The 12,862-nt window shown below is 45.7% G+C and overlaps 2 protein-coding genes across 2 annotated transcripts in view; one reads left to right on the top strand and one right to left on the bottom strand.

The window, feature by feature from the left end:
• LOC124545869 (TWiK family of potassium channels protein 18) overlaps positions 1 to 12,862 on the top strand; it is a 1,287,501-nt gene that overhangs the window by 705,152 nt on the left and 569,487 nt on the right. The window contains exon 3 of the mRNA XM_047124829.1: positions 7,706 to 7,801. The gene's annotated coding sequence lies outside the window, so the exon portion shown is untranslated. The remainder of the gene's footprint in view (positions 1 to 7,705; positions 7,802 to 12,862) is intronic.
• LOC124545870 (alanine and glycine-rich protein-like) overlaps positions 1 to 12,862 on the bottom strand; it is a 167,630-nt gene that overhangs the window by 92,954 nt on the left and 61,814 nt on the right. The window lies entirely within an intron of this gene.

Below are 12,862 nucleotides of genomic sequence, written 5' to 3'. Positions count from 1 at the left end.
TCCTCCTCGGTGTCCCCGTCATCGACGATTTCACGCGACGCTCCTCGGCAACTGCACCCCGCACTCTGGAGAGGCGGATGCACCTCTCGCCCTTCGCCGCCTACTTGCCCGAGTTTCCACCTCCTGGCCAAGGACCCACTCCTACTCAGGTGGCGGGTCGGTCCCACAGACGTTCGGCGGTCTGGACCCATCTAACCTGGCCCAGGCGATGTCACCACCTCCTGGGTTTGGCAGAACACGCCCCGGTTACCCAGGGGCGCGGCGAAGCGCCCTTGCCGACTCGCGCCGCGATCCCACGCCGACAAACGAGATCGCCGGCATGCAGAGCACGTGCTGGTCTGTACCCTGCGAACAGAAGGGACTGATGTTCGGTCCCTCGACACAGATCCCCCTGTGCCACGCACCCTTCGCTTTCGCATCGGGTTGGGTCGCAGCTCTCCCTTTTGTCGCAAGGCAAAATGCCAAGCTTAACATCTGGCACCACGGGAAGGCGGAAAGAGCCACTTGGGAAGGAGAGGCTGTAGGAGACGCGTCACTTTCCCTGTGAGGACTGCCGCGGTACACCCGACTGGAAAGCGATACGCCCCAGTGCGAGCTTCTGTGCCTTACGGCGCGCCGGCAACGGGCGGGCCCGCGCCGAAACGCGCCGTCAAGCGACTGACCTCACGCCAGACACGTTTTAATTTATCTCCCTGACTGTCGTGCTTGTACATCAACTTTTATATTAGGGCCGACCTCGGCATGCCAAACTTTTCCCTTCGCTATTTGTTCGCGATATAGAGGACTAACACAGGTTCAGTGACTTTGCAGAAGAGGCAGACCATTGGCCTATCGGCACAAGCCATTAAAATACACTATTGGCCATTAAAATTGCTACACCAAGAATAAATGCAGATGATAAACGGGTACTCATTGGTCGAATAGATTATACTAGAACTGACATGAGCTTACATTTTCACGCAATTTGGGTGCATAGATCCTGAAAAATCAGTACCCAGAACAACCACCTCTGGCCGTAATAACGGCCTTGAAACGCCTGGGCATTGAGTCAAACAGAGCTTGGATGGCGTGTACAGGTACAGCTGCCCATGCAGATTCAACACGATACCACAGTTCATCAAGAGTAGTGACTGGCGTATTGTAACGAACCAGTTGCTCGGGCACCATTTACCAGACATTTTCAATTGGTGAGAGATCTGGAGAACGTGCTGGCCAGGGCAGCAGTCGAACATTTTCTGTATCCAGAAAGGCCCATACAGGACCTGCAACATGCGGTCGTGCATTATCTTGCTGAAATGTAAGGTTTCGCAGGGATCGAATGAAGGGTAGATCCACGGGTCGTAACACATCTGAAATGTAACGTCCACTGTTCAAAGTGCCGTCAATGCGAACAAGAGGTGACCGAGACGCGTAACCAATGGCACCCCATACCATCACGCCGAGTGATACGCCAGTATGGCGATGACGAATACACGCTTCCATTGTGCCTTCACCGCGATGACGCCAAACACGGATGCGACCATCATGATGCTGTAAACAGAACTTGGATTCATCCGAAAAAATTACGTTTTGCCATTCGTGCAACCAAGTTCGTCGTTGAGTACACCATCGCAGGTGCTCCTGTCTGTGATGCAGCGTCAAGGGTAACCGCAGCCATGGTCTCCGAGCTGGTAGTCCATGCTGCTGCAAACGTCATCGAACTGTTCGTGCAGATGGTGGTTGTTGTCTTCCAAACGTCCCCATCTGTTGACTCAGGGATCGAGACGTGGCTGCAAGATCCGTTACAGCCATGCGGATAAGATGCCTGTCATCTCAACTGCTAGTGATACGAGGCCGTTGGGATCCAGCACGGTGTTCCGTATTACCCTCCTGAACCCACCGATTCCATATTCTGCTAACAGTCATTGGATCTCGACCAACGTGAGCAGCAATGTCGCGATACGATAAACCGCAATCGCGATAGGTTGCAATCCGACCTTTATCAAAGTCGGAAACGTGATGGTACGCATTTCTCCTCCTTACACGAGGCATCACAACAACGTTTCACCAGGCAACGCCGGTCAACTGCTGTTTGTGTATGAGAAGTCGGTAGGAAATTTCCTCATGTGAGCACGTTGTAGGTGTCGCCACCGGCGCCAACCTTGTGTGAATGCTTTGAAAAGCGAATCATTTGCATATCACAGCATCTTCTTCCTGCCGGTTAAATTTCCCGTCTGTAGCACGTCATCTTTGTGGTGTAGCAATTTTAATGGCCAGTAGTGTTTAACATTCTTCGTGGTGTCTGTCTGTTCTATATCGTGTCTCCCTACCACTTTCGCGCAACGACGCTCTGAGCGTGTTTTTTAGGGAATTGACTAGTTTGAATCTGGGACGTGTTGCTGGTAAGGAGACGCCAGAATACACATGACATGTAGAATTCAGAAGAGTTCAGTGAGACTAGCGATGATATAACCAAATACTTAATGATTTCAGCGTCAGCTCCACTGCACTCCCTGTAAAAGAATCTTGATACTAACTAAATTTAGTGGAAGGGGTTCAAGGCTTTCCTATTTTTAGTTAGCTGGTAAAATAACGTCGAAAAAGCAGTTACGTTTACCATTGGAAATTTTATTCTACTCACAAAACATTGTTTATAAATTGCACTATTGATAAAAGGAAATGTTTTAATACAGGATGGTAAAAACCAACTGCGTTCAACAAAAATGTGAACGAATATTCCCTGAGTGGGTTTCCAAGTTCTACAGGGGATCGAAGGATGACCTATGCCGTATCACATCTATAATCTAGGTTCAAATGGTTCAAATGGCTCTGAGCACTATGGGACTTAACATCTGTGGTCATCAGTCCCCTAGAACTTAGAACTACTTAAACCTAACTAATCTAAGGACATCACACACATCCATGCCCGAGGCAGGATTCGAACCTGCGACCGCAGCAGTCACGCGGCTCCTGACTGAGCGCCCAGAACCGCGAGACCACCGCGGCCGGCTATAATCTAGGTTTAAATTAAGTTTCACAAAAGAGAAAACTATCAAAATGGTCTACAGTGACTCTCAATTATCTTTAATTACTTATCTAACTTGTCGTAAATTACAGTGGCTGATGTGGCTTCTCAAAAACTATATAACAGTAAAATCATCGCGTTTCAGGTTTTTGCTTCAAGTGGCAAATGTGAACACCATGAGCTTTAATTGACGATCGACGCTAGTATTACACAAAAAGGGGGTGTAACAGATGAGACTTCTGCAGTTCTGAGTGAAGCTTTATGCGCTGTTATGCGGCATCGCGTGCGTTCATTACCTTGTCGGTGTTCGTCAGGGGGCTGGCGGGCAGCACAGCTCCGCTCACCTCGCCGTCTCGGAAGCAACTCTCTCCTAACTTCTCTGTCCTACAATTTACCGAAGTTGGTTTAAAAAAACTATCTGGCTGTGTTTTCATCTGACCAATCAGGGTCTCAACGTTAACCTTAAGCTCCGCCTACAAAAATTCTGTCTATCCAATGAGAAACGTCATACTTTTCGTGGTGGGGCAATGTTTTTTAAAGTCTGCAACGTAACAGAGACGCGAAAAAGTCTCACGCTAAAACTTGCAGCTGGTGTGGTCCTTTTAGCGTTATCGTAAGATCTATACTGTTCTTCTGGAGGGCTCTATCTTTTAACATGGGCTGGGGGGTGGTCCTGACGTAACAGAGACGCGGAAAAGTCTCACGCTAAAACTTGCGGGTGGTGTGGTCCTAGCAGTTAGCTGGCGACGTGGGTGTCCGTCCGTCCCTTATCGTAGGGCCTTCCAGCTTAACACGATTCTGCTCTCGGCTTCTGTTCTCGTTTCCCCCCTCGAAACTGCTTCTGTCTCACGGTGGGAAGGTATGACATGCATTTAGGCGTTCTTGTGTTAGGCTGTGGTATTCCATTTGCTCACTCGTTATTCGTATTACTTTGGTTAATTTAATGTCACGATTTATTCGGAGCTATGTGACATGCTACTGGATTTGCTTATGTCAGGGTTTTCATGGAAGGTGTTGGATTTGCCTGACACCTTACAGTGTAAATGGTAATGACAGAAAAGAGTGACGAGAATTCTCAAAGTATATTCTGCAGTCGCTTAGGTGACGGGCACTGCAAATTCGCTATGAAACAACATTACAATGCCACGCAGCCAGAATTTAAAGATTTAGTTGGCAATGAAAGAGCAAAATATTGCCTCGGGATTCTTTGCTTCGTGCATCAACCGCAGTGTGTGCTAAATTTGTGGGCGTGGAGGACGAGAAGAAATTGGAGGTACGAATGGTAAAATTTCTGACGTCGCTCGCATTATTTCGCTGTCACCTGCAACAGTTTTCGATGGAACGAACAGTATGGAACTACATATCACTGCAAAGTAAATTGGTTAAGTGGCATGCTTGGAACCATTTTTCGGTTTAAAACGTGCTATTGTAGAATTTGTGAAGAAACCAAAGAGTGCAGGAACGAAAATGGGAATATCTGGAATCGACTCAGACATGCGTTTAAAGTGGACTTCACTGCACAGTACCCATAATAAGACATTGCAAGGAGAGAATCAGCTTATTTCTGATTCGATGGGGATGCATCTAGAAAAAAAAAGAAGGGGCCAATTCTGACACAGTACGGTTAACTAAGCTCACTGGCGTTAAGAAAAATGTGAAGTTAAAGAATTCATTGTGGCCTCAAAAGAACTGCAAGGATGGTGTCATAAACATTTTGAGGACACTGCCAATCTTATACCTGTTTTCGAGCAGTTTTTGAGACCGTTTGCAGTTTCAGTTGAAAGCTTCCCTGTTCATGTGCAGATGTAACTTGTTGATCTGAGTGGTACGATAATTCCATTTGAAAGACAAATCAATGTAACATTAAAACTGACCAGGACGTGTACATCCTTTACTTCCCGTAGAGGTTGCAAAAGCGCTACAACATTTCGAGCAAAATATGTGTGAAAGACGTTTTTTTCTATTATGACACTAAATAAGTCACGACTGCGTTGCAACCTGAGGCCGAAAATCTAATTTTCTACGTCTGTCCATATGCCGACATTTTGCTCCAGATAAAAATTATCTATCTTCAGCGCACCAAAAATAATTAAATATTACTGAAAAGTTATGTTTTTGGTCTATATTTTTAAGAGAAAAATGATTCAAATGGCTCTGAGCACTATGGGACCTAACTTCTGAGATCATCAGTCCCCTAGAGCTAAGAAATACTTAAACCTAACTAACCTAAGGACATCACACACATCCATGCCCGAGGCAGAATTCGAACCTGTGACCGTAGCAGTCGCGCGGTTCTGGACTGAAGCGCCTAGAACCGCTCGGCCACCGCAGCCGGCTATTTTTAAGAAATGTGAAATGTAAAACCGAGTGATATGCATGCGTCGGCATTACATACTCAGAAGCAAAACAAAAAAAATGATAATAATAATCCGGTACACGTGGCTAATATCGCGTAGGGACCACACGACCCCGCACAAGTGCCACAGCAGAACGTGACATGGACTCGTCTAAAGTCTGAAGTAATGTTGGAGGGAACTGGCACCACGAATCCTGCTGGGCTGTCCACAAATCCGGAAGAATACAATGGGGTGGAGATCTCCTGTGAACAGCTCGTTTCAAGGCATCCCAGATATGCTCAATAATGTTTATGTCTGGGGAGTCTGGTGGCCGGCCAGAGGAAGTGTTTAAACTCAGAAGAATATTCCTGGAGCCATTTTGTGGCAATTCCGGACGTGTTGGGCGCGAAATTGTCCTGCTGGAATTGCCAAACTCTGTCGGAATGCACAACGGACATCAATGGATGAAGGTGATCAGACAGGATGCATACGTACGTGTCACCTGTCAGAGGCACATCTAGACGTATCAGAGGTCCCATATCACTCCAAATGCACACGCCCGACGCCATTACAGACCCTCCGTCACCTTAGACAATCCCCTACTGACTTGCAGAGTCCATGGATTCATGAGTTTGTCTCAATACCTGTACATGTCCATCCGCTAGACGCAATTTGAAATGAGACTCGTCCGACCAGGCAACGTGTTTCCAGACATCAACAGTCCAGTCGCTGTTGACGTGCCCGGGCGTCGTGCAGTCATTAAGGATACACGACTTGGCCTTCAGCTCCGAAAGCCCATATCGATGTTTCGTTGAATCATTCGCACGCTGACACACGTTGATGGCCCAGCATTGAATTCTGTAGTAATTTGCGGAAGCATTGCAATTCTGTCACGTTGAAAGATTCTTTTCAGTAGTCGTTGGTCCGGTTGCTGCAGGACCTTGTTTCCGGCTGCAGCAGTGTCGTAGTTTTTATGTTTTACCGGATTACTGATATCCACTGTATACGGAAAAATACCCACTTCTTCGCTACCTCGGAGCTATGGGACGGAGATGCTGCGTCCCATCGCTCGTGCGCTGACTATACCACCACGTTCCAACTCACTTAAATCTTGATAGCCTGCCACTGTAGCCGCAGTAACTGGTCTAACAACTGCGCCAGACACTTGTTGTGTTATATAGGCGTTGCCGACAGCAGCGCCGTATTCCACCGGTTTACATATCGCTGTATTTGAATATGCATGCCTGTACCTGTTTCCTTGCCATTTCAGTGTGATTTAAATGCGGTGCATTCGCATTTTCCTCCTCATGCTCAGACGGCATGGCGTGGCGGTGAGGGAAAAAAATGGTTCAAATGGCTCTGAGCACTATGGGACTTAACAGCTGTGGTCATCAGTCCCCTAGAACTTAGAACTACTTAAACCTAACTAACCTAAGGACATCACACACACCCATGCCCGAGGCAGGATTCGAACCTGCGACCGTAGCAGTCGCGCGGTTCCGGACTGCGCGCCTAGAACCGCGAGACCACCGCGGCCGGCGGTGAGGGAAACGTGGCAGCCGTATCTACTGAGCGCCTTAATCGCTCATGCCATGCTATGGCCGGCGCGCGAGCCTAATTCTTGGCGACCTCTGTTCTTTATTTCTACTGAGGACGAGCGTACATCTGAGTCGTGTGCTACACACTGTCATTGTCGGCGACGTGTGTTTCACAAGTAGCTGTACAGTCGCTCGTACTCTGCGACGAGACGAGAGGCAGTTCGCCTATATTCCCAATGCTAGCTCACGCAAATCTGACGTTTAATGTGTTGCGTGATCCGTCTGTAGGGGGATAACACATCGTTATCCTGGGTTTCTTTAGTGGTCCGTTACTTGATTAACTTCTTTATTTAGTGGACTGTTCCCTTCGGAGCCGGCCCAGGTGACCGAGCGGTTCTAGGTGCTTCAGTTCGGAACCGCGCGACTGCTACGGTCGCAGCTTCGAATCCTGCCTCGGGCATGGATGTGTCTGATGTCCTTCGGTTAGTTAGGTTTAAGTAGTTCTAAGTTCTAGGGGACTGATGACCTCAAATGTTAAGTCCCATAGTACTCAGAGCCATTTGAATTTTTTGTTCCTCCGGAGGAAAAAATAATATAACAGACGTACTTGACTCTTGCAAAGCAGCATTTGGTCATCGGTGTATTTTTCCTCATTTATGACTCACTCTGTATATATTTAAATGGCCGGACTCAGTAGCGTTCCTGAAAAGAGTTTTAAGCGCTTTGTCTTCGCGGCCTGGAGCGGCGCATTCTGTTTTACTGCCAATCTCAAGCTTTTCTGTGGTCCCGGGGCACCGGTTAGAGCCTGTGTAATTTTTATGTTTCAGGCGTATCTGCGTCTGCCTCGCCGCTGGGAGAACTCATTCTTCTGGCCAGCCGTAGCGGCCGGCTCTCCGCTGATAAACTTGCCGAAACATTTCCAGGTAAGCTGCTGCCGAGGCATTCTGCAAAGATGGCGCTGTTTCGTACGCCTTTTCTTCGCTTTAATTGCTTCTCTGCAGATCTCTTTTTAGCGCGATCCTGCTTTCCCAGTAAAATATACAAAAAATTTTTGCAACTTCCTTGGTAAAAGTCGGTAGATGTTGTTACGGTCCAAATAAATGAACCGCTAGAGACGTTCTTTCTTCATGGATACAGTGAAAGGAAAGCAATTTAACCTGGCGTGTGGGCACTATACGTAGAATTATTGCTACTTTCTGAGGAGAAAAAAAGAAAGACTCTCGTGACGTTCTAGATGTTTCACTCGTATTTATGTACTCACAAATCGTTTTCGACTACCTACGCCATCATCAGAAAAACTGAATGCACAGTTACAGAGAAAGTAACAGAGTTATGCTATACTGACGGAGTTCGTAGAAAGTAAAGTATTGTGTTTTGCAAATGACAGAGAATGACGTTAAAAATTTAAATGAATAATACGGCTGACTCAGGATCTCCTGTAAAAATATCTTGTTGTAATATTATTCTTTCCGTTTTTGGCATCTGAGAACCAAGTCAACTCGGAGAAGCTCCTTTACTACTTTTTTGTTCAAGTCAAATATTCTTCCCATATGTGGTTTTACAGTTTGGGATCCACATAGCTTACATACATAATGGAACTGTTTAAAATTTAAGAAAAAATTAAAATCATCTAAAAAATTTCTGGTAGTCGCATTAGCTGTTAATAGTTTCCGTATTACAGGATATTACGCGATACTGTATGAAGGAACTATCAACAGCTGATGCGGATACCATAAGTTTTCAGAACATTTTAATGGTTGTTTAATTTTTTTTAAAATGAGTATTTCTATTAAATATTCTTTCGTTCACATTCTTTGAAACCTTCTTCCCAGTTCTGCCTGCAATGCTTATGTCCTGGGTCTAAATTTGTCCTGGTAACGTAAGACAGCCTCAGTCTTGCCTTTAGAAGAAATCCCGTTCTAAATCTCTTTTCCCCATATTCTCATTTATTCGAGTTTAACTCTAGGATCCGGCGTGCTTTGATCTTGTTCACAAGAAAATTTATTATGTGATGTGCCAACCTTCCGTGGCTTATCCGAAGCCTCGTATGTCCGAAGAACGTAGTCTTTCTTATGCAGACGGTATTAGAGATCATCCATATTTGAGTGTACAAGTTCTAGTTCGCACGTCTTTTAATAGTTGGTACTTAACAGTACGTTTAAAAAAATGAACCACATGTTAGTAGTTTTCTTCATAAATATAAGAAAAATTCCTGTTATTAAATGTCCGAAAACCAATGCTGGTAAGGTGGTGGATTGGTTAGGAGGGTATATGGGCTGCTGGAGTGGAATGCTGAACCCATTTGAGAATACAAAAAATTTATTTTCGCCACATTAACTAAAACAGAGCACTGGTAACAACACAGTGTTTAATTGGTATTTGAAAATTGCGGTGATTTACATCGATTATGCAATTGTATCAAATAAATGAGAATAACTGAACAAATTTTAAAATAGCCTTATGGCCCAAACTTTAAACTGATAAAAAATCACTTTACGCAAATATAACTTTAACATAACTACAGATATGAGCTGACTAGTCGATTATCAAGCCTTGTGAATATGAAAAATAGCTGTTTGCAAAAGCTATCAGGTTTTTAAAAAGACTCAAGCACCAAGATCTCATAAATACGAGAATTAGTTATTATGGATAACATTCGACAATATGATGGTATGATATCCTGAAAGATCTACCCAGCAATTAACACATAGCGACGTTTGGCGTTCACATCGGCAGCGCGTCTGCGGTCAAGTGACAAGAAGCAGAAGGGCCAGTGCACACCAATAACGGCTTCTAGAACACACAAACCTAGTATTAATACAAAGTTCACTAAAATACTAAAACCAGCAGCCTAACACTGGCTAGCGCGAAATGCAGGAAGAGATGTTAAGCGTTATAGTGTGACAACAGCAGTTACTATGAAAGCAATGGTTCATTAAACAATCGCCAACGACGTGAAATTTCACGTGATAAATTTATACACCACAACTAGTTGAAGGTTATAATGACCAGACAAACCGCACACAACCTTAAATACCAAAGCACCGTTTTTCGGCGCAAAAAAAGGAGTGTAAATGACTCTGTTCTTTTAGATCATTACCTACGTAAATTAGAACTTCGACTTTCCTTTCTTTATTGTATGCTGCCATTGATGTTTTTGACTCACTATTTTCATACAAGCCGTTCCCCTGCAAAAAAAATAAAAAATAATGTTCAAATGGCTCTAAGCACTATGGGACTTTTCAGGTCATCAGTCCCCTTGACTTAGAACTACTTAAACCTAGCTAACCTAAGGACATCACACATATCCATGCCCGAGGCAGGATTAGAACCTGCGACCGTAGCAGCAGCGCGGTTCCCGACTGAAGTGTCTAGATCCGCTCTGCCACAGCGGCCGGCCGTTTCCCTGCAGCTGCAATCCCATATCAGTAGTTCTGTTACGGTGAGAGATGAGTATGTAAGCTACTGCAGGTGCAGTAACGTCAGGTTCCCTCATCTGTCTTCCTGTTCAGGTGAGCATTGCTTGTGACATACGTCCCCCACTCTCCGGCTGTCCTAATGCACGATAATGCGGTACGCTCGTCGCTGCCGAGCGGCGACTTTAAGTAGCTTGGACAGGAATGCACATCTCTGCATTCTGCAGTTGAAAGAGCTATGTATTACAAAATGTGTTCATTATGAAACAAATTTAATAAATGTTAGGTTCCGCTCCTCAATGGGTAACGATAGAACCCTTATAGCATCAGCTTGGTGTCTCTCGTGCCTACCCAACTGTCAAGCATCCTTTTTCTCAGGAACGAATTGACAGAGTTGAAATTTATGTTACATATTGAAGTCCACGGTTCCTAGGCGCTTATACGTAAATCCAATCAAAAGTTGTTATTTACACTACTGGCCATTAAAATTGGTACACCACGAAGATGACGTGCTACAGACGCGAAACTTAACCGACAGGAAGAAGATGCTGTGATATGCAAATGATTAGCTTTTCAGAGCATTCGCACAAGGTTGGCGCCAGTCTCGACACCTACAACGTGCTGACATGAGGAAAGTTTCCAACCGATTTCTCATACACAAACAGCAGTTGACCGGCGTTGCCTGGTGAAACGTTGTTCTGATGCCTCGTGTAAGGAGGACTTTGATAAAGGTCGGATTGTAGCCTATCACGATTGCAGTTTATCGTATCGCGACATTGCTGCTCACGTTGGTCGAGATCTAACGACTGTTAGCAGAATATGGAATCGGTGGGTTCAGGAGGGTAATACGGCACGCCGTGCTGGATCCCGACGGCCTCGTATCACTAGTAGTCGAGATGACAGGCATCTTATCCGCATGGCTGTAAGGGATCGTGCAACCACATCTCGATCCCTGAGTCAACGGATGGGGACGTTTGCAAGACAACAACCATCTGCACGAAGAGTTCGATGATGTTTGCAGCAGCATAGACTATCAGCTCGGAGACCATGGCTGCAGTTACCCTTGACGCTGCATCACAGACAGTAGCGCCTGCGATGGTGTACTCTACGACGAACCTGGGTGCAAAACGTCATTTTTTTCGGATGAATCCAGATTCTGTTTACAGCATCCGTGTTTGGCGTCATCGCGGTGAACGGACATTGGAAGCGTGTATTGCTCATCGCCATACTGGCGTATCACCCGGCGTGATGGTATGGGGTGCCGTTGGTTACACGTCTAGGTTACCTCTTGTTCGCATTGATGGCATTTTCAACGGTGGACGTTACATTTCAGGTGTGTTACGACCCGTGTCTCTACGCTTCATTAGATCCCTGCGAAACCGTACATTTGAGCAGGATAATGCACGACCGCATGTTGCAGGTCCTGTACGGGCCTTTCTAGATGCAGAAAATTTTCGACTGCTGCCCTGGCCAGCACATTCTCCAGATCTCTCACCAATTGAAAATGTCTGGTCAATGGTGCCCGAGCAACTGGTTCGTTGCAATACGCCGGTCACTACTCTTGATGAACTGTGGTATCGTGTTGAAGCTGCATGGGCAGGTGTACCTGTACATGCCATCCAAGCTCTGTTTCACTCAATGGCCAGGTGTATCAAGGCCGTTATTACGGCCAGAGGTGGTTGTTCTGGGTACTGATTTTTCAGGATCTATGCACCCAAATTGCGTGAAAATATAATCACATGTCAGTTCTAGTACATAATATTTGTCCAATGAATACTCGTTTATCATCTGCATTTCCTCTTGGTGTGGCAATTTTAATGGCCAGTAGTGTATTATGCTTTCCTGCTGAAACTGTTCTACTGCAGTACAGATAACACTTGCATCCCAAGTTGGAGTGAAGTGGCATGGCAACTGAAGCCTAGTTCCAAAGCTGAAATAGCTGGTACAGTACAATTCTTGCGGGAGAAAGTCTCAATTGCACTCATATTCACAAGGAGATTCTGGCGGTATGTGGATCAAATGGAATGTCGATTCCAGCCGAGGTGCAACAACGCCAAAAATGTGATCAATGTCGCACATATCTGGGTGATACTGACTGGAAAGAAAGGCCATCGACATCGACCACACACTACAATATCTGTGCAGCGGAGAAACTGATTTGCAGCCGTCTCAGATTTTTCTGACTATGATGACGTTCACACAGCGGTACTCGAATGGCTCCGTGACCAAGGAAGAGAAGTCCACCGTTGAGGAACAGAACGACAGGTCAGACGTTTTCGACAGTCGTTTACTGACCACGTAGAAAAAAAAAAGAGGTCTGCTCAGAAAATTCCGGAACATTCGTAATTTCAGGCCCTTGGTGAGTTGGAGTAAAATGCGTTTCGAGCGACTGCAACGGTCGCAGGTTCGAATCCTGCCTCGGGCATGGATGTGTGTGATGTCCTTAGGTTAGTGAGGTTTAAGTAGTTCTAAGGCTAGGGGACTGATGACCTCAGAAGTTAAGTCGCATAGAGCTCAGAGCCATTTGAACCATTTGAAATGCGTTTGGCATCGCTGCAGACGCCTGTG

Source organism: Schistocerca americana, chromosome 8 (assembly GCF_021461395.2).
Source record: "Schistocerca americana isolate TAMUIC-IGC-003095 chromosome 8, iqSchAmer2.1, whole genome shotgun sequence".
Lineage (NCBI taxonomy): Eukaryota > Metazoa > Arthropoda > Insecta > Orthoptera > Acrididae > Schistocerca > Schistocerca americana.
The sequence above is the reverse complement of the archived record's forward strand: the minus strand, read 5'-3'. Positions and strand labels throughout refer to the sequence as shown.